Genomic DNA, 19,544 nt, shown 5'->3' with positions numbered 1-19,544 from the left:
CTCTCACTCTCGCTCTTGCTCTCTGTCATTAAATTTCTGCTACATGGTACTAGTTCATTGGGAAAAAATTGCTTTTTCTCTGTCCCACTTGATCTGTCATGGTCTCTTCACTAGGCCTTCACTGTTATAACTTTCCGTTTCCAACATTCCACTAACAAAATACACCTGCCCATGCCTCTTGTCCTAGGACACTCCTGTATGACAAGATGGCTAATAAATTGATGCCAAAGATAGAGGACAGTGGACTTCTACTGGCTACCCTTTGTCTTATTATAGGATCCTTTTGACAGGCCTTCATTGATCTAACCCAGCATTACGGACACAAGATTTTAGACTTTATAGTCATCGGTGAGGCTTTTCTTTTAGTCACTAGAGTAGACAAAACAGGCAGTTCTGGATTCCATGTCAGGTAAAGAGCTGATTTATAGAGAGAGCAGAGCAAATGCAGAAACTTCAAACTGTTCTTTAAAAAATGGATATGGTTTCTTATTTCAGTGAGCTCTACATTGAACCTTAATATATAAAGCAACAAAAAGAGAGTTGGGGTAGAATCCAAGAATTCTGTCCCCCTCATCCTTTGGGAACAAAATTTGCAAGCCATTGGTCCAGTGACAGACTCAGATTCAAAATTAAGATTAAGAGAACAGTTTCAAGGGTCAAACAGTTGAATTCAAACCCTCCTTCTGGGTGACCCTTGAGAAATGTCTTCGTCTCCCTGATTTCAGTTTTGTCATTTCTAAAATGCAGCCAATAATCTCACATCACAGGTGGTTCTGAAGATTAAATGAGCTCATGTAAAATGGCACTTAGCACAGTGCCTGATGCCCAAAAATAGCTGCGTTAAGGGTGCAGGATTGTTAGTGTTGATCCGCTGCCACTTCCAGTTTAGCCAAAACTGTTAGGAAGGAAAGATGGGTGCAGTATGATGCCCGATGCAGCAGAGCTGGTTCCCGTGATGAAACACTCCCCTGAGGGTGGCAGAACAATCCCTTTTTTGTAAACTGAGTTAAACCACTCCCTGGTGTGGCTAATAATGACTAATACAGCAGAAGGGAGGTGGCCACCATTGTGCAAGGCACTGTTGTGAAGTTGATGTGCTCTGCTTACAGAAATTCAGGTCATCCACAAGATCTAGTCCTTGTCGCTTCTGCCCTAGTTCTAATCATGGAAGAAATTTACTCATTTGCAGAAGAAATTTCAGCCTTTAACATACACTAAATATAATTTTCTGGGAATTCCCAACAGACTTCCTAAAGTGAAATACACTCCATTAATAGTGTACTGCTAGCCTTTCAATAAGGCTTAGGTTGTATTGGTATGTAAAGTATTAGCAAGGTCGATAGAGAAGTGATGCGAATATAACTGGAAAACTCAGGTTGAAAACGGAAGAATGGTTCCCTTGGACCAAAATATTTGAAGTCTTTCAGTCTTTCATTTTTATCCTGCTAACAGCACAGAGAGGCACAATATCTCAAGTAAGAAGGGCATTGGCATTAAACAGACAAATGGCAGTTTAAATAATTTATTTAAAAGGGAAATGCTTCCCCATTTTTTTTGCATATTATTCCAGATAAAACTGCAAAAGCAATGATCTTGTAAGAAACAAGACCTCCACTGAAAATGACATGCAGCATTAAATACAAAATAAAATTCACAAGCCAACAAAGCTGAGATTTAAAAAACTGATATTTTTCTTTATTTCATCTATCCTTATTCCAACGTGGCTGGATTTGCTGATCCCAAACTTGGATATATTGCCAAGACCTTGTCAGGATCCTGACGAAAGACACAAGCCCCCCAACCCAGGTTTTAGCTATTTCAGGGCTATTTCTGTTTCCCCTAAACTCCTTACCCTTTATGACCCCTGAGGCCTCTTACAGCATATTGCCAAAAACTTGGCAATGGAGTCATGTGTCCTTTATCATTACATGTCTGATTCTTGTGAGAGATTCCCTGATACCCTGGTTCCTGGAGCTGTGGATCTGGAGCTGTGGCTTCTATCTGTCTGTAGTGGGAAGTGTCCTCTTACTTAGAAGAAAGTAGGAGGACACTCCTACTTTTCCTACTTTTTCCATGCTAGAAACCTGTCACTCTACACTCTACATCTTGTGTTATGGGTCATTGAGACATCTCCCTGAGAAAGCTCCTGGGAACAGAGAAATCCTCAATTATTTCCTCATTCCTTATCTCAGAAAGACAGAGGAGAGCCAGTCCTTTTCCAGGTCCCCACTGCCTGTCCAAGTGTGTCTCTGCTTTTGAAGTGTTAGTAAGCTCCAGCCGAACTCATGATCTCCCTTCTACCTTTAGCCACATCTCATTCCTACTTGGTTGATTTCTACACTGGTGGAGAGCACCAACCTTATTGTTGTTATTATTGACTCTTCCATTCATGACCAGATATTTTCTTCCATCGTGGCCCCCACCCAATCATTAAATTCTGTTCCTCCATAATGACCAATTTTCTCTACCCCCACCAACACTACTACTGTTGCCTGGATCACTGACACAGACTCCTAACAAGTCTTGCCCTCTAATCCTGCCCCTACCCAGTCCTTTCCCCTGATTCAATTATTTTCCAGGTCCACACTCCTCACTTGTCCCCTCCTGCCCTGAATTTAAAAAGTCCAATATTCTTAAATTGTCTTAAGGCCACTCATGATGTGATGCTTCCCTACTTTGGTGACCTGTTATCATTCTTTTGTTACTATTCCCCGCCACCCCCCCCCAACCAAATTTTAAAAAAAAAGAAAGCCAACTCTTCATTTTATCCACACTAAGTTTCTTCATTTTATCCACACTAAGTTACACCATCTTTTCATGTTCTCTCTTCACTTCCTTTTTTTAAATCTTTTTTAAATATTTTATTTTTATTCATGAGAGACAGAGAGAGAGAGAGAGGCAGAGACACAGGCAGAGGGAGAAGCAGGCTCCATGCAGGGAGCCCAATGTGGGACTTGATGCTAGGACCCTGGGATCAGGCCCTGAGCCAAAGGCAGATGCTCAGCCACTGAGCCACCCAGGTGCCCCTCTCTCTTCACTTCCAAGCACTTGCATATTCTCTTCTCTTTGTCTCGGGGACTCTTTCTCACTATATTTCTCCATTCTAATTCCTATTAATCTTTTAAGACTTGGATTAAATGTCTCTTCCTCAAAAAGCTTTCCCTGACCTTTTAAATCCTGATTAGCCATTCCTCATAGGTCCTGTGTTAACACCTTTTTTTCCCCACCATAGCATTTAGCACATCTAGACTACATTGCCCTTATAACTGCATATTTGCTTCTCTGTCTCTGTCATAGTCATCCGTAAACACAAGTGATTTTTACTGTTCTACTCTTTGTACCTAGAATAGATCTTCCTGAATGAATAAATAAATGAGTATAATGGAAACAGACTTAAGAAAGTATGTCAACATGTCACATGCATCTGAGAAAGCAAGTGAATGACCTGAGGACCAAAAAGTGACCTTTTGGCCCATACAAAAGTGGTTTGTGACTATGACAAGAGCACTTCCCGTGGTATCACAGGGACAGAAGCTGGAGTGGAGTGGTTTGAAACTGGCTAGGACATTATTAGTACATGTAGACAGAAAACATAGACAAGTTTATAGTAAGTTGTGCCATGGTAAGAGAAAGATACTGCTGCTGCAGGAGAGAGGGAGTGACTGCCCAGAACATATATATGATCCATTGAACCCTACTTGTAAGAAAGTCACAAGGGATCAAGTCCCACATCGGGCTCCCTGCATGGGGCCTGCTTCTCCCTTTGCCTGTGTCTCTGCCTCTCCCTATCTCTGTCCCTTATGAATAAATTTTTAAAAAATTAAAAAAAAAAAAAGAAAGTCACAAATATCCTTAGGGTCACACAAAAGGCAGACCCAAAAGAAGGAATGCACATATGGGCAAAAGTTCACAAGCACATTTGAATCACAAGTTCTGATAAAACTACTAGGGCAAATGAGTTAAAAGTCCAGAAAACACTCAGAAAGTAAGTTTATAGTGTTATTTCACTATGCTTTGTGCAGCAAGTAATAATTTTATTGGTAGATTTTATTGGCTTGTGATAACAATGTTAAGAAAAAAACTAACTTTGAGGGAAATTCTTATGCCTTCATTTATTATTAAATATGGATGTCACAAAGGTATGAAGAGTCACACAGCAAACAACCATGTATTCACCACCTAGCTTCAGGACTAAAATATTATTAAATGCAGCAGAAGACGTGGTACATCTTGAATTTAAAATGACTTTTCTCCCACTTGTGAAAGTCTCCAATTAAAGCACAAATTCATTTTTTAGCATGAAAAAAAATGTTCCCACTGTGGAGAATCATAACCAACTTGTTGAAGTTTATACAGAAAGTATTTTCAGTAAACAGAGAGGAGTGCAGAGTTTCAGGAAGAAAGTGTGAGGGTCATGATGATAAAAGCAATAGAGGACCCGCAGATGTGCCCCAGGCCCTCCTCACTGTCATCAATCATAAGCCTGTCCTTTCCGTGGTTACCAACCAGTAGGTCTCGGACCCCCGAGGGTAGCAGAATTTATTGTGAGGGGGTCTTTAAATCCATATGCACATTCAGTATGAGTAGACTAAATAAATAATATGTCATACACAGACACAGTACTATTTTTTAAATGTCGATAGATGAGGTGATGAATAAAATATAAATTCACTTACTTGCTTCGGTGAATTAATAGAAGCCTTTGATCATTATGCATTTTCTCAAGCTATAGACGTTGAAAGTATAATGTTTAGCATGAGTGGGGCTTCTCTCCCTCCTTTGAACACTGATAGTGCCCCTGGGGCAGGAAAGTAGGACCAGAAATCTCATTTTTCTTGTTCTTGCCTCCTCTTCACCATGCCTTGAGCCCCACTGGGCTGCTTCCATCCATTTGTGGCCCATTTCTAATTTATCCATCTGTAAGGAGTGTTGTTTTGTCCTTTATTCACGAAAGAAGAACCCAAAGGCTCTTTGTGTGCTCTTATCTGCCTACCTCCTTAGCATGCACCCTTAAGAGTGTTGATTTGTTTTGTGGCTATTTGTTTTAAATGTATTTTTCTCTCTTCACCAATAGAATAATAAACTATTTGAAATAGCTGAGCACATAATTCATATTTTGTGTCGAATGGAATTGACTGTGAAGGTAAAGCAACACCCACCCTTGTCTCAGTTCTCTTTCTCACTAGTGTCTAAGTGAGCAATAGAAATGCTCTTTCGGGGGCATCTGGGAGACTTAGTTAAGCATCTGACTCTTTTCTTTTTTAAGCTTTTATTTATTCATAAGAGACACACAGAGAGAGGCAGAGCCACAGGCAGAGGGAGAAGCAGGCTCCATGCAGGGAGCCCGATGCAGGACTTGATCTCAGGTCTCCAGGATCATGCCCGGGGTGGAAGGCAGGCACTAAACTACTGAGCCACCCAGGGATCCCCAAGCATCTGACTCTTGATCTCAGCTCAGGTCTTGATCTCAGCTCAGGTCTTGATCTCAGGGTTGTGAATTCAAGCCCCATGTTGGGCTCTGCACTGGGTGTAGAGCCTACTTAGAAAAAAAAAAAATGCCCTTTCAAAATTAAGATGTTTTATAAAGACTCTTTACTGAAATATTTCCCAAAGTGGACAGCACACAAGATGGCACAATGACCCAACATTATTATTCTGATTCCCATAATGAAAAGTTGACTTAACAGTTTTCTTTCAATCTTTCTGATCACACAAAAGAGGAAAACTTAATTTGGTATTTGCATATATTTAATGCTTCTTTTCAGTGTCCCTGCCCTTACACTGTTTTTCATTTATTTTTTAACAGAGAGTATCTAGGCCTCACATTCAGAGCCTTTAGCACAAGATATCAGTATTTACATAAATTTTAAAGCACTGATTTGCATTCACTGTATATGTATTTTATACTTACCATCTATTTAAGGCAAGCAATATATTCTTTATCCACCTATTCTTTATCCTTTATCATGATATAATCTTTTAAAATAATAGAATGAGTCAATTTAAAGAAAAATATTACAAAAATATTGGTGGTTTCATAGTAGAGCAGAAACCATGTGAGTTATTCAAGAGTGAAGTCTGTGAGGCCCTGCCCAATTTTATTTATTTATTTATTTTTTTTAGTTTTAATGAAGCCACTTCCTTTATTGCAGTAACCTCTGTACAAAGCAGCAACTGCAATACTCAACGTTAAAACATTAGAAAAGCATTTGTGTGACAGTTATAGTACAGTATTATCAAAATATTGCATTTTCAAACTTAGTAGATAAACATCCACCAGAGCTCAAATCTTTAAATTATTTCCATAGTCTTTAAAAATATGTCATGTCAGAAAGCATATAAAAAGAATGTAAAAGGAAACCTAAACTACAAATGAAATAATGGAACAAATAAATATTTGATTTAATTAACCATTAATCAGCTTAACACCACCATTCTCTCTAAACCCAATGAATATTTACCTATAGGAATAATGAACTGTCAAATGCCATTGCATATTTATTTCCAAGTTATCACCAATGATTAGAACGGAAAAAAATGGCATTAAAATAATCAAATTCAGCATAAATAGAATAGACTAGAATAGCTTCAACACTAGCTAGCATCTCTAAGAATTGTTGAAATTTATTAGAGTACTACAAGCAAATAGATTATTGGGAGACATAGAAATATTAACCTGTGAGCACCAAGTATTTATCAAGGTGAAAAAGCCAGTCATCACCCGACATTCTGAATACTCTTATTATGTTATTATGGCCACTAATGTTATGGCCACACAGAAGTGAATAGGATGTGTGAGTCACAGAGTTTTGACTTGACCCTTTCCACCACACACTGTCATGCACAGTTACCAATAGCATTGGCTTCTGCATCTTTGCATATGAGAAAGAAGAAGAAAGGCAGTTTAAATTTTATTGTTTTTAACCTGGCAGTGTATCATTTTTTCCAATGCCACAGTGTCCCAGGATCCAAAATAAAAGGGGTTAAAGATTACGTTCTGAGAGGCTGGCAAAACAGTTCTCAAGTGCATTACTCAGCTTGAGGCAGACGTCACAAGGGGAACTGGCTGTCGTTTTAAAGCCAGTGGGTGTAAAACTTGCTGTTCCTTTCTATTTGTCTGTGAGATAATTCTGGCTCCCCTTTCCCTCCAGGGCATGGCTGCCAAAAAGAATTAGTCCCATACCTACACCATTCATGATGACCTCTGAAACACGAGAAGCAAATATTTCTTACTGTTAACCAGAAACATTTCCCCCAAATAACTGCAAATAGCACAAACGTCTGTTCCATTGATAGATAATTCCAGCAACACTTTTTTCCCAGCAAAGTGGAGATAGTGTCACAGCAGGATAGAGTAGGCTGGAGTCACTAACTTTGACGTTCCAATCCTTGATCTCCCACTGCCTAGCTCTCTTCTCACAAGCTAGCCACTTGACCTCTCTTTGGAAGTCAGCTTCTTTACGAAGGGGACCTACTCACGTGTACTTCTTGTCTAAGCACCAGATAAGGCAGATGCTGTACAGAGGCAGTAGGCACAGCGTAATCCACAGTGTAAAAGTGCTTTCCGGAAGTGTTTGTTCCCCCAGCATTTCTTAAATTACTCAACCTCATATGTTCTCCACTAACGTCAAAGGCCGCAGCCAGACAAAAGGCCTTTCCTTGTATTGAAGTCAAGTCTTTGCCTGGTTGTGGGCTCATTCTAATCATGAACCTTGATACACTTGTAAAAAAAAGTGGACTTGCTTTTCTTCATATCTCCCCATTGGTGGGTGTCTTTTAATGATATCATTTAATGAAATTTCTCAGTTGTTTTTTTTTTTTGCTTTGCAACTCTAAATTTCCAGATATGTTCAGAAGACTCGAAAAATACTCCTTACTTCCCAGAGAAATAGTGTGAATAAAATAGAGATGCCATTTGTTATCCATAAAACATACTTTTTTTTTTGTATCACCTGTAATATAGAGAAGACTTACTTATGCATTTACTTGGACTGAGAATAGACAGACAGCAAAACTTCATCTTGGAAATATATAGATAAAACTGTTATCTTGTGCCTCAGCCATTAGTAAAGAACTGGGTTCAGTTAGGATTGGTATTTGCCGAGCATAACGAATGCTAAGAGAAGAACAGACTTCATTTAGAAGTTGTATCTTGTGTGGACAAATTAGTCTGTGTACTTGTTCCAAGTAGTTAGCATAGAGCAAGAGGAACCCAGTTTTCTGGAATCCTGTGCCATACATTGTTGACTCCTGCTAGTTATCTCTTCTAGGAATACTAGATAAAAAAAGCAAATTGATTTCCAAGACTTAACTTATGCACAAAAAGGACAACATGTACAGAATGTTTTATTCATACTGAATTCTTTGATGTCCCATCTTTAATAAGGAGGTAACTAGATTAAATTTAAATTCCTTAATAGGAAGTAAAACATGTGTTTAGTACATCTTACAACTTTTGAGACTAGAATGATAAATGGTTATTTTATAAGATGATTTTTGAACCTTACCTTGATTCTTAGGGTTCAAAGGAACAAGTTGTGACTGAGAAGACTGGTAAGAAATTATGTATATAGAAGATTGTGGTGATATGAAATTTAAAAAGCCCTAGGGACATTTTTTTTTGTGCTTGATTTGGCCTGATCTGTTGACCATGTTAGCTTTTCATCCATCTCACTAGAAATAGTTTTCAACAAAGATACGCATTAGGCAAATTACAAATGGTGTGTTAATGTGTGTGATGAGGTTTTCCATTTTCCTTTCTTTGAAGCTTTGAAAAAAAAAACTTTGGGTGGTCATTATAATTGCAGTCCACTTGCATACTGGATTTCCTTCATCTCTCTTTAACCATGATTTTCAGCTGAATCTCCACCAAGGGGGAAGTAGCACTGGTGCTAATCCCAACTTGGCAGAATTATTGGGTTCCACCCCAACAGTCACCAAAACATTTGGGTTTAGTCAGAGCACTGGTTCATCATTTCATAAAACCAAATCTCTTCATCCCACAGTAACCTGTTGGTGGACGATAGGGAGAGTAAGAGAGATGTGAATGGACTCACTGAATAACAGAGCATGGCCCTCTCGGACGTCAAGAGAGAGATGAAACACTTCCACTCTTTGATGCTCCTGGAATATTAAGACAAGAAGGAGAAAAAGAGAAATGTCAGAACAGGATAGAAAAAAATTGTACTGCATTTTAAGTACTTAAACTCATGCTTTGAACACATAAAAAAATAAAATAACCTTTCTGGAAAACAAGATCACGTGGCCAGATTTGAGAATATAACAGCCCTAGCTAAATGACTTTACTAAAGACACATTATTTCCCAGCCATCATAGCTCCTTCTCAGAGCTGAATGGAAGTTCCCGGATCATTTAGCCTCATTTAATAGATAAGAAAACTGAGACCAAAGAGTGTAAATTATGTGCATTCAAGAGCGATTAGTTGGTGTAAAAGCATATCTCAATATACTCTGTGCAAGCAGAAGGCACATGGCAGGCACAGGAGGTCTGGAGTGGGTGGAATGATGACTAGCAGGTGATAAGGTGGTAAGTATCAAGAGCAATATTGCAGGGAAAGTAAGTATTGGGTGAAGCCACCATAAAATGGGCTGAGTCATGGACACCTGTGGCTAATCAAGACTCCAGATTGATATTTCCACATGTTTACAGAGAAAGCTGCAATTATGCCACTACTTCATAAGGTGAAATTGGAGGTTCCTGATTTCTAGTACTCCTATTCTGTGTTTAGTACTCTAACTGGAAATCTATGAGAGATCCTCGGGGAGACAGGTGGCAACTTTCTCCAATGAATTTTTAAGCTAGGAAGCAGAGATATTAGGAGTTGATTTTAACTCAGTCTTTTGTGAGACAGTCTCTTCTTTGAGTCATGCTTTAATAATTTGGATCTTAGCAATGATTTTATTTATCTTGAGGAATTTTACTTTTCTAGAGAGCCAGAATAATTCCTTCCTTTTAGATATCAGAAGCAGACACTGGAAAAGCTGCTTTCTTTTTCATACTGTTGGGATTCTGGGCTCCTTAGTAACGTGGCCAACCATCTTGAATCAAATGTTAGGAGAGTGCTATTGGCTCTATCTCCTCATAGATCATTTCCAGCTGTTAGAACAACACAAATATGAAATCTTCTGAGCCAGGAAAACTTGAAGTTTTCATTAGATCCCTGTACAAAGACTGGATGCAGTGTTTAAAAAGAAGCATCAATACCCTGTGTTTTGAGGGTGATGGGATATGGATACCATCACAGTCAGTGGGGATGTAATTTGATACAAACATTCTAGTAGGCAATTTGGCAATATGTATCAAAAGCCTCAAAATGTATATTTTTTCCAATTCAAGATGGCAGGCTAAACACATGCATTGGCCTCTCATTTCTTCCAAGACCTTATTGAATTCAAAATATAGAAATGTAGACTAGAATCCCCCTTTATATCTGTATCTCTCAAGTTCAGTCAGGAAAATTGAACCAAATAGTTTAATAGAGAAAACTCAATATGGGCACCTATTTCTGAAAGTGTTAGGAACGTCTAATAAGCCAGATGAATTTGCGACATCAGGCACTACTGCCACAACTAGGGCTGAAGGGGCCAAGGAAGAAATTATTGCTGGAGTCTAAGAAGCCCAGTCTGCATGGCAAGAGCTGAAACCATACACAAAGGGGCTGCTTGAGGTCAGGAGGTGTTGGACAAGAAAGAAGAAATGCAACACTTCTAGACATGCTGCCCAGGGCAGAAAGGGAAGGGAGGAATATATTGCCTTCTTCCTTTTCTCTCTCTCCAGTATCCTTCCAGGGCTTCCCACTGGCTGAACTTCCATGGAAGCCCATTGGCACATAAGTGTCATTTACAGGAGCTGCTCACTGCTCTGTGATGGAGAGTAGAGCAGGAGAACATAGTAATGACTAAAATGAAAAGGGCATCTGCCTGGCCCAACAAACGAGAATGGGAAATGTGTGTGTCACCAAAGGTTGAGCTATTTAATAAATTCCTGGAATACAAAGAGGTAGATGAGAGCCATTAGACAGAAAAGAGGACAGAGAAATCATCAGCCTAGAGTACCCTCTGACAGCACTGTAGAGGAAGAAAGCTAATCTGCCTTGTGGAACCCCTGAGATGCCTTGAGTGCAGTCAGTAGACACAACAGAGGGAGAGTGAAAGATGGAACTAAAGACAGAGATTACTTAAAGGTCTGACTATGCCCAGAATTCTTCAAGTCAGCCCCCTATCTCCCACATATGTAAGCAGGCAACTCGCATTTTACCCCAGACAAAATAGATGATGACTCCCTTCTAAAGAAACGGAACATGCTGGGAAAAGATAACATGTCTAAATTTGTTGATGCCTCAGAGGGAAGCCATTATCATTTGAGCATTGTGCAGGCACTCAGCCTGACAGCCCGCTCCCACTCCCATTGATCTGAGTTCACTGGTCAACGCTGCTTGCCCCAACCCAGGAAAACATTTCAAAAGGGGAGAGACCTCCTAGGAGAATAGTCTTATGCCACTACCAAAGCAGAAACATCTCCATCTACCCAGGCCTGCTTTCTTAATAACAGAAGTCACTAGAACATGAGGAGAACTAGCAGTATAAAAAGAGAAATACCAAATTCTAAAATATAGAAAAACAACCTGTTTTTCAGGTTCATCTGTTTCAGAGGAAACAGATGATTGAGGAAACAAAAAGAATTTTAAAAAATCATCCTTAGAAATATTCTCAAAAAGATTCAAGAAAAGACTATACATCTACAAAACAGGAAGTAGGAGGGGAGAATGAGAAAGCACTCTTAGGGATTTAAAATATAATTTGCCAAAATAAAAAAAAATTAGTAGAGATACTGGAAAAAATAAAATCAAGGAAATCTTTCAAAACATTAAATAAAAGGCAAAGGATGGAAAATCTGAAGAACACATGGAGAGAGCCTGTATTCAACTATTAAAAACCTCAGAAAGAGAGGAGGCAAGGCAGTGTTTAAATTATTCAACCAAATAATAAAAAAAGATATGTGCTAGAGCTAAAGAACAATAAGACTCTGGTTTGAAATGGCTCACTGAGTGTCCAACCCAATGAATGGAAACAAACCCCCCAACTTGACACACTGTGGTGAAATTTCAGAATAATAGAATTAAAAAGAAAACCTTGCAAGCCACTAGGGCGAAAAAAGTCACAATTCACAAAGGAAAGAGATTCCAACTGATACCTTTAAAGTTCTGAAGTAAAACGTTTTACCTAGAATTCTCTATAAACAGTTTCAGAGATACAAGCACTAAGTACATTTATCACCTATGTGTCATCTCATATGAAGCTACTTGAGTGTCAGCAGAAGAGATCGGTAACCAAGGAAGGTGGGAACAGTGGCTCGGACCCAGGAAAGGAATAAAGGGTGTTACAGGTTGCCACAGGGCTCTAGGAACCACGAGTCCTGAAGAGACTGGAACAATAAGTCCCAGGGGTAGGCTGAACCTCAGGGACAGCATGTGGCTTATGGAATGCTCATATGGCTTAGAGTCTGGAGAAACTAAAGGATAAGCAACAAAAGGTGTGGGAGTAGGAAGTACTAGAAATTGCAGCGGAAAAGTTGTACTGCAAAGTCTTGATCAAAATGTGATGAAAATTAAATGCTTAGGTTTTAAGGAATCCATGGACCTTCATGCTACAAACAATATCTTTTGGGTAGCCTAGATTCCTCTACAAGGGCCCATGGAAAAGGCACTGGAAGCCTAGTGCATCAGTTGGCATGGTGTATATCTGTTTTTTGTATTAAAGCTAACATTGGCAAATCATTTTATCGGTTTTCTACTTAAGAGACAGCCTAATGACATAACGTGGAAGATATATTTGTATTTGCAGGAGAGAACAGAAATATTAGCTACTTGGATTACATGTCAAAGCTAACAAAAGATGGAACAAAAGTTTTCTAGGAGGAAAGATGGAAAAATAGAAAACTATCTCATCTTTTAAGGAGTGGTCAAGATCAAGCAATACTGTCAAAATTAGAAAAAGAAATGAGAATTTTGTTTTATTACCTAAAAGAAACCAATAATAAAACTAAAAGTAATTTAACAAATACTGACTTGGAGGGGCACATGGGTGACTCAGGTGGTTAAGCATCTGCCTTTGACCCAGGTCATGATCCTGGGGTCCTGGGATCGAGCCCCATGTCTGGGTCCCTGCTCAGCTGTGAGTCTGCTTCTCCCTCTCCCTCTACCGCCACCACCCCCAGCCTGAGCTCTCTCTATCTCAAATAAATAAACAAAATCTTAAAAATATATATTGAGATGGAAATGAAAATGATCAACACCCCCCCTCGTCTTCACCTTAGGGAATCACTGCATATTGTCTAAAGTAATTGAACAGAAGAATACATGTATTATCTAGCTCCTTCATACAGCAAAATGAAGTGTTGACATCACTTCAGAAAAGCCCAATCTCAGCCCTCCTCCCCACTGCAGAATTATTGAAATGGGATCTGCATTTTAACAAGATCTGTCAGTGTTTTATCTGCATATTAAAGTTTGAATATCACTCCTTTAAAAGAGTAATTCTCAGCTTTGGCTATGGGTTATTAGAATCACCTAGGGAGCTTTTTAAAAAATACCATTTTTTAAAAATAGCCCAGGCCCTACTTTAAAAGATGATGCGTTATTTAAATGGCATAGAGTACAGAATTCAGTATTTTTTTAAAAAGCTTCTGAGGTGATTCCAATGTGTAGTCATGGTTCAGAACCAATGGTCTAGAATAACTGTGGTAAGGGACAGAGAATGAAACCAAAAACAATTTTAAAAATTTGTTTCTGGATCTATTGGGGCATTGGGCTGACAATGGAGAGGCACGGGGAAAAAGACTGTTGTTTTAAATGAATAAACAAATAAAAAGCAGAATCAGACCTATAAATACAACAGAGAACAACAAATGGATGGTTGCTAGAGGGGAGGGAGGTAGGAGCTGGGCAAAATGAGTGAAGAGGAGAGGGAAATACAGGCTTCTAGTTATGGGATGAATAAATCATGGAATACACGCACAGCATAAGGAATATGGTCAATGATGTTGTAATAGTGATGTATGGGGACAGGGTAGCTACACATACTGTAAGCATAGCATAACATATAAACTTGTCTGAATCACTGTGTTGTTCAATTTAAACTAATGTAACATTGTGTGCCAACTATACTCAAAAAGAAAAGGAAAAAAAGGCTTGCTTTAATAAAAAATATTGTAATGTTTGATCTGTACCTGACACATGTATTACTTGAAATATAGGTTCCTTTTTATGCATAGAGCCTTTGACTCAGAAATCCTACTGATAGGAACTTTTTAAAAGAATAATTGATCGATTATACAAATACTTAGGTTCATAGTTTTGAGAATTATAAACGATATAAATGTTCATTTAAAAAGATATCTGGGATACCTGGGTGGCTCAGCGTTTGGGCGTCTGCCTTTGGCTCAGGTCATGATCCTGGGGTCCTGGGATCGAGTCCCACATCGCGCTCCCTGCATGGAGCCTGCTTCATCCTCTGCCTGTGTCTCTGCCTCTGTGTGTGTGTGTATCTCTCATGAACAAATAAATAAAATCTTAAAAAAAAAAGAGAGAGATATCTGCACACCCATGTTCTTTGCAGTGTTATTCACAATAGCCAAGAGAGAGAAGCAGCCCAAATGTCAACTGATGGATGAACAGATAAAAACAATGTGGTACATACATACAATTGAATATTGTTCAGCCTTAAAAGGGAAGGAAGTTGTCGCATGTTATACTATGGATGAATCTTGGAGACACTATGCTAAGTGAGATGAGCCATTCACAAAAAGACAACTATTGCATGATTCACTTATATAAGGTATCTAAAGTATTTAAACTCAGAGTAGAATGGTAGTTACCAGGGCTGAGGGACCGCTTTTGTTAAAAACGACATAGAATCTCAGTTCTACAAGGTGAAAAAGTGCTGGAGATCTGTTCCAGAACAATGTGAATAAACTTAACACTGATGAACTGTACACTTAAAATGGTAAAGTCTATTTTACGTGTTTTTTTTATTTTATGTGTTTTTCACCACAACTGTAACAAGGATGTATTTTGTTAAACAACTCTGTGTGTGTTTCCATAGTAAAAATTGTAGAATATGCAACAAAATGGCTGTATGGCTTGCAAAGTTACAATTGAGACCTCTTCTCTTACCTTTCTAGATTCTTTGATATTTTAAGAGTAAGCACAGAATATTGTTATAACTGTGGGGAAAAAAAAGAAGCTGTTCCCACTTTGAAGAATATAAAATAAAACTTCCATCGGAGCTTACCATGAGTGAATGACTCACACTGCCCTCCCTTATTTGCCAAAGAAGCAATTAATTACATTCTCCTGAGAAATTCAAGGCTTCACATCCCTGTAGGAGGTTGCTGTGTTGTGTCTAGATCTTCTGGGACTTCGGAGTCTTCTCTCTGGTCTTGGGAAAAGAAGCAAAAGCTAAGTAGCCCTTTTAGACACGAAGTAGAAAAACTAGTTCACATCATGGAACAGATTTTCTTTCATAAATTCCTTGAACTTCAAAGACTGGTAAAGCAGAGTGAACATCAGGGGAAATGAGAGGAGGATAGGGAATGGAGGAATTAATTGCTCTAGACAGAGTGGACCAGCCCAAATGTATGTTGACATTTTAGCTTTGTTTACCACTATTTTATTTTGACCCTATCTGGGTATCCTGAGTCATGGTGACACAAAATGTGGGTCGTTACATTATAGTTGTTTTACAACTATTTGTGTTTGCCCTTTTGGTACTTGAGCCTGCAGTCCGTTGCTACACTATGTTGTCCTGAGATGGGATCATTAACCATTTTTCTTTTATTTTAAAAGACTGGCTTAACGAAGTGTCTATAAATGTGAAAGAAAGTTAAACTAGAAGATCTTCAATATTATTAAAACCAAATGTTCAGAAAAGAGTTTCACTGTAAATGCCAAAATATCTCTATGACTTTGTAAAGCATTTAGAGTCTACCAGATATTAAAGTCCATCAATAAGCTAATGTACATTGTGATCAGCAAATCCATGGATTTTATGCTAGTGTCAGACTTCTTTTTATTGTTTAACCATTCTAATACGAATGGCTCCATACACCATGGAGCTGAGGGCTTTTTAACCTCGCAAAAAAATGGATGGCATGGCAATCAAGAGTTTAAAAAAGAAAAAAAATTATTAAAGGTATTATAGAATGAATAGGGCAGTTATTTATATTTCCATCAAATAATTTTTTTTAAGATTTTATTTATTATTCATGAGAGACAGAGAGAGAGGCAGAGACACAGGCAGAGGGAGAAGCAGGCTCCCTGCAGGGAGCCTGATGTGGGACTCGATCTGGGATCTCCAGGATCACTCCCCGGGCCGAAGGCAGGCGCTAAACCGCTGAGCCACCCAGGGATCCCCCAAAGAATTTAAATCTTATCTTCAATCTAATGTTGGAATTGCGATCCTAGCCTATTATCTATTCTTGTTATTAGGCCTTAATGTACACCTTTGGTTTTTCATCATTTTTTATGGACTTATCCAGAAATACCACATTTCTAGTTCCCTTTTCCTTTCTCTAATCAATCCATTACCCAATTCAGAATATGCCTTCAATCCTTTGAAGAGAATGAATATACTTGATGAAGATAAAATAGTTTAACAATTCAGTAATTTTTTTGCACTGTAAGTGACCCAAGTTTTTATCTGCTTACCTAATCTTTTATAATATTGGTTGTTAATATTTTAGAGTCATGAGAAAGAAAGGAGAAGGGGTGGAAGACAAAAATAAATGAGAGAAAAGAGAAGGAAAGAAAAGAGGGAAATAAAAAGGAAGGTAGAAGAGATGAAGGCAAAGAATCATAGAGCTGACTTTTCAGGTAACTGTCTCTTCCAATATTCCAGACAATAGCCCAGACAAATCAATGGAGTCTACCCCAAAACCAAATGTGAACAGATGTTCAAATCTTTAGAATAAAAATAGAGATAAAAATAGCTCCAAGTTGTTTTATTGAAGGATGTTTACCCTAAATCATAGAGGTGAAATGTTGCTACAGTTTTTCAAAACAGTATTATAATCTTTAAATAATATCATGCAAAGGGAAAGGAAACAGATTTTTTTATTGCCTCCAGTATAATTTGGAGAACAAGCCACACAACATTTTTGAGTGTATTTGTGCTGACTTAGGAAACATTCTCGATATCTGGGTCTTAGAAAATTGTGCTAAGCTTGCAAGTTCATAGCAGATCAAGAATAAGAACTGTCTTAGGAAGTTTGTTGGTTTTTCTTTAGTTTATATGTAGCCAGCTGGTTTCTGACCTCTTTGTGTAAATATCCAGCGTTGCACATAATCAGATTCCATATTACCTTGTTATGACATCATTCCCCGCAGACTTTGATCCCTTACTAACTTTTCCAAACCATACACACAGACTTAAATAACAATAAGAAAATTGCTGCTTATCCACCAAATACCACTGCTGGTGGTGTGGGAGAAAAAAAATGGTATACATATATACATATATGTATATATGTGTGTGTATGTGTGTCTATACACATATCTGTATTTATACATTTATTTTTGATATATGTAGATATGTATACATATGCATAATAATGCATAGATCTAGAGAAAGATTAGAAAGACACTAAAAGGCAAAGTATATTCTATTTGATACTAAATTATTGAAGTTTCAAAAATGTATATCTCTGGTGAAATATACATTTAAGTTCCCTCTTTTTGCAGTTGTTACCAATTAATATTTTTGTTCAACTGGTATTTTAAAAACAAGTGAATTTAAATGTAAATTTGAGACTTTTGTTACATATTCTTTTTCTCCATGGATAAATGAAAATAAAGTTAAAGCTGTATTCTTTGGTGATCCGGAAGCCTGGGTATAAAAGACACAATGATCTTGTAAATTACCCAGAAATGGCTTCTTTAGTGTCTGATCAAGATAAATGACACAAGGCAGCTGTAAAAAGAATTCCCACTAGCTATTGACCCATAAACAGTGGTGTCATTTTTCACTTGTAGGAAAGTATCAAAATCAATTTAAAATAACACCAAATCTTTAGAGTTATAATTGAATGTCCTAAATTCTGCTTAGGAGGATATTATTTAACTGATGTTATTTTTTAAGTTAAAATACATTAAAACATTCTGATTGCTACAGAACTTTGATGGCTGTTAAATATGAATCCATTTTCTACGGGTCTACTGTATCCCCAACATCTAGAACAGTGCCTGGTACATAGTAAGTGGTCAGTAAATCTGGTTGAACGAGTGAAATAATAACATATTAAAATAATAATAATATATTAACTCTTGGAGATTTGGATACTAAAAATGATGTCATACACACCAAAGACAAAGGTACAAAACTAACAGATACATTGGTAATGAATATTTATTGACCACTTTTTACGTAACTACTACTAAGTGCTTTGCATGCATTTTCTTATATAATGATCAAAATAGCCCTATAGAAAATAGTGATTAGATTATCTCACATGAGAAAGTGGTGTAGAGAATAGTAATGTTTTCAAGGTTACACAGCTAATAAACAATGGTGCCTAAATTACAATTCATATATTCTAGCCTAAAGTGGACATATTTAAACAACTTTGTACCACTCTCTCAATATACTATATTTTCATTGCCCACTTTATGGTCTCTAGGATCATTAATAGACTCTAGATACAAAGAAAAAAAAATTTTACTAGAAGAATTAAGGTTCTCATGATATATTGAATTTTCTATCAATAGATAAGATGTTTTTATTTTTGCAGTATGCAGAAATTTAAAAATCAGTTAATTTTATTATGTCTTTTCTACACAGTACATGGGAATTTATCTAGTAAATACATTTGCACAGATGGAAAGAGAAGTAGCTCTAAAGATTTAACTGCTGCGGTTTTTTTTCCATAATAGTAAAAACTTGGCAACAGGCTCAATGTAACTCGGTAGAGGTCTGGTTAAGCAAATTGTGAATGTGTAGTAGATGGCCACATAGTTATTTAAAAAATTGACAAATGACATTCTAAGAATGAAAACAATAGCAGTATTCATGAGTACCCCAGACTTTAGAATCAGGTGGATATGGTTCAAGACCAGCTCATGCCCAGTTACCAGATATGCAACTCTAGGCAATTATTTAACCTTTGTAGGCTTAATTTTCCTCATCTGTAAAACGTGGATACTAACACTATATACCACGGGAGTTGTGAATGGTATTGGTGAAGGAGAGGAAGTTTATATAGAGATACAGCCTATATTTTTCTGTCTTGATGTCACATTTATTTTAAGTGTCTGGATTCACATCAATAAGCAATTACCAATGACAGTGGTAAAGAAAGTTGGCCAAATCACTGGCCAGAGTGACAACATTTTCAGATTCCTTTTTTAAAAGACTGTTTCAGATAGAAATTTTAAATGTCACAAACTATATCCTTTTTACCGACCAGTCTAAGCATATACGGTCGTTCTCCAATCAGATTCTTTTATTGAATGAGGAAAATGTTCATCAAAT

The 19,544-nt window shown here is 37.6% G+C and overlaps 1 protein-coding gene and 1 long non-coding RNA gene across 4 annotated transcripts in view; one reads left to right on the top strand and one right to left on the bottom strand.

Moving 5' to 3' along the window:
* XRCC4 (X-ray repair cross complementing 4) overlaps nucleotides 1–16,282 on the top strand; it is a 251,689-nt gene extending 235,407 nt beyond the window's left edge. The window contains exon 11 of one of the 3 annotated variants that reach the window (XR_012015024.1): nucleotides 15,202–16,282. The gene's annotated coding sequence lies outside the window, so the exon portion shown is untranslated. The remainder of the gene's footprint in view (nucleotides 1–15,201) is intronic. The other 2 variants (XR_012015029.1, XM_072793103.1) reach the window with 2 other exon arrangements.
* LOC140614178 (uncharacterized) lies at nucleotides 5,253–7,670 on the bottom strand. Its single transcript, XR_012015079.1, has 2 exons — nucleotides 7,480–7,670; nucleotides 5,253–5,536 (listed from the first exon to the last, which is right to left on the bottom strand). It is a non-coding gene; the product is annotated as an uncharacterized lncRNA (long non-coding RNA).
* Nucleotides 16,283–19,544: the final 3,262 nt, after the last annotated feature.

Source organism: Canis lupus, chromosome 2 (assembly GCF_048164855.1).
Source record: "Canis lupus baileyi chromosome 2, mCanLup2.hap1, whole genome shotgun sequence".
In the NCBI taxonomy this organism is placed as follows: domain Eukaryota; kingdom Metazoa; phylum Chordata; class Mammalia; order Carnivora; family Canidae; genus Canis; species Canis lupus.
This window is presented reverse-complemented; position numbering and strand designations above follow the sequence as displayed.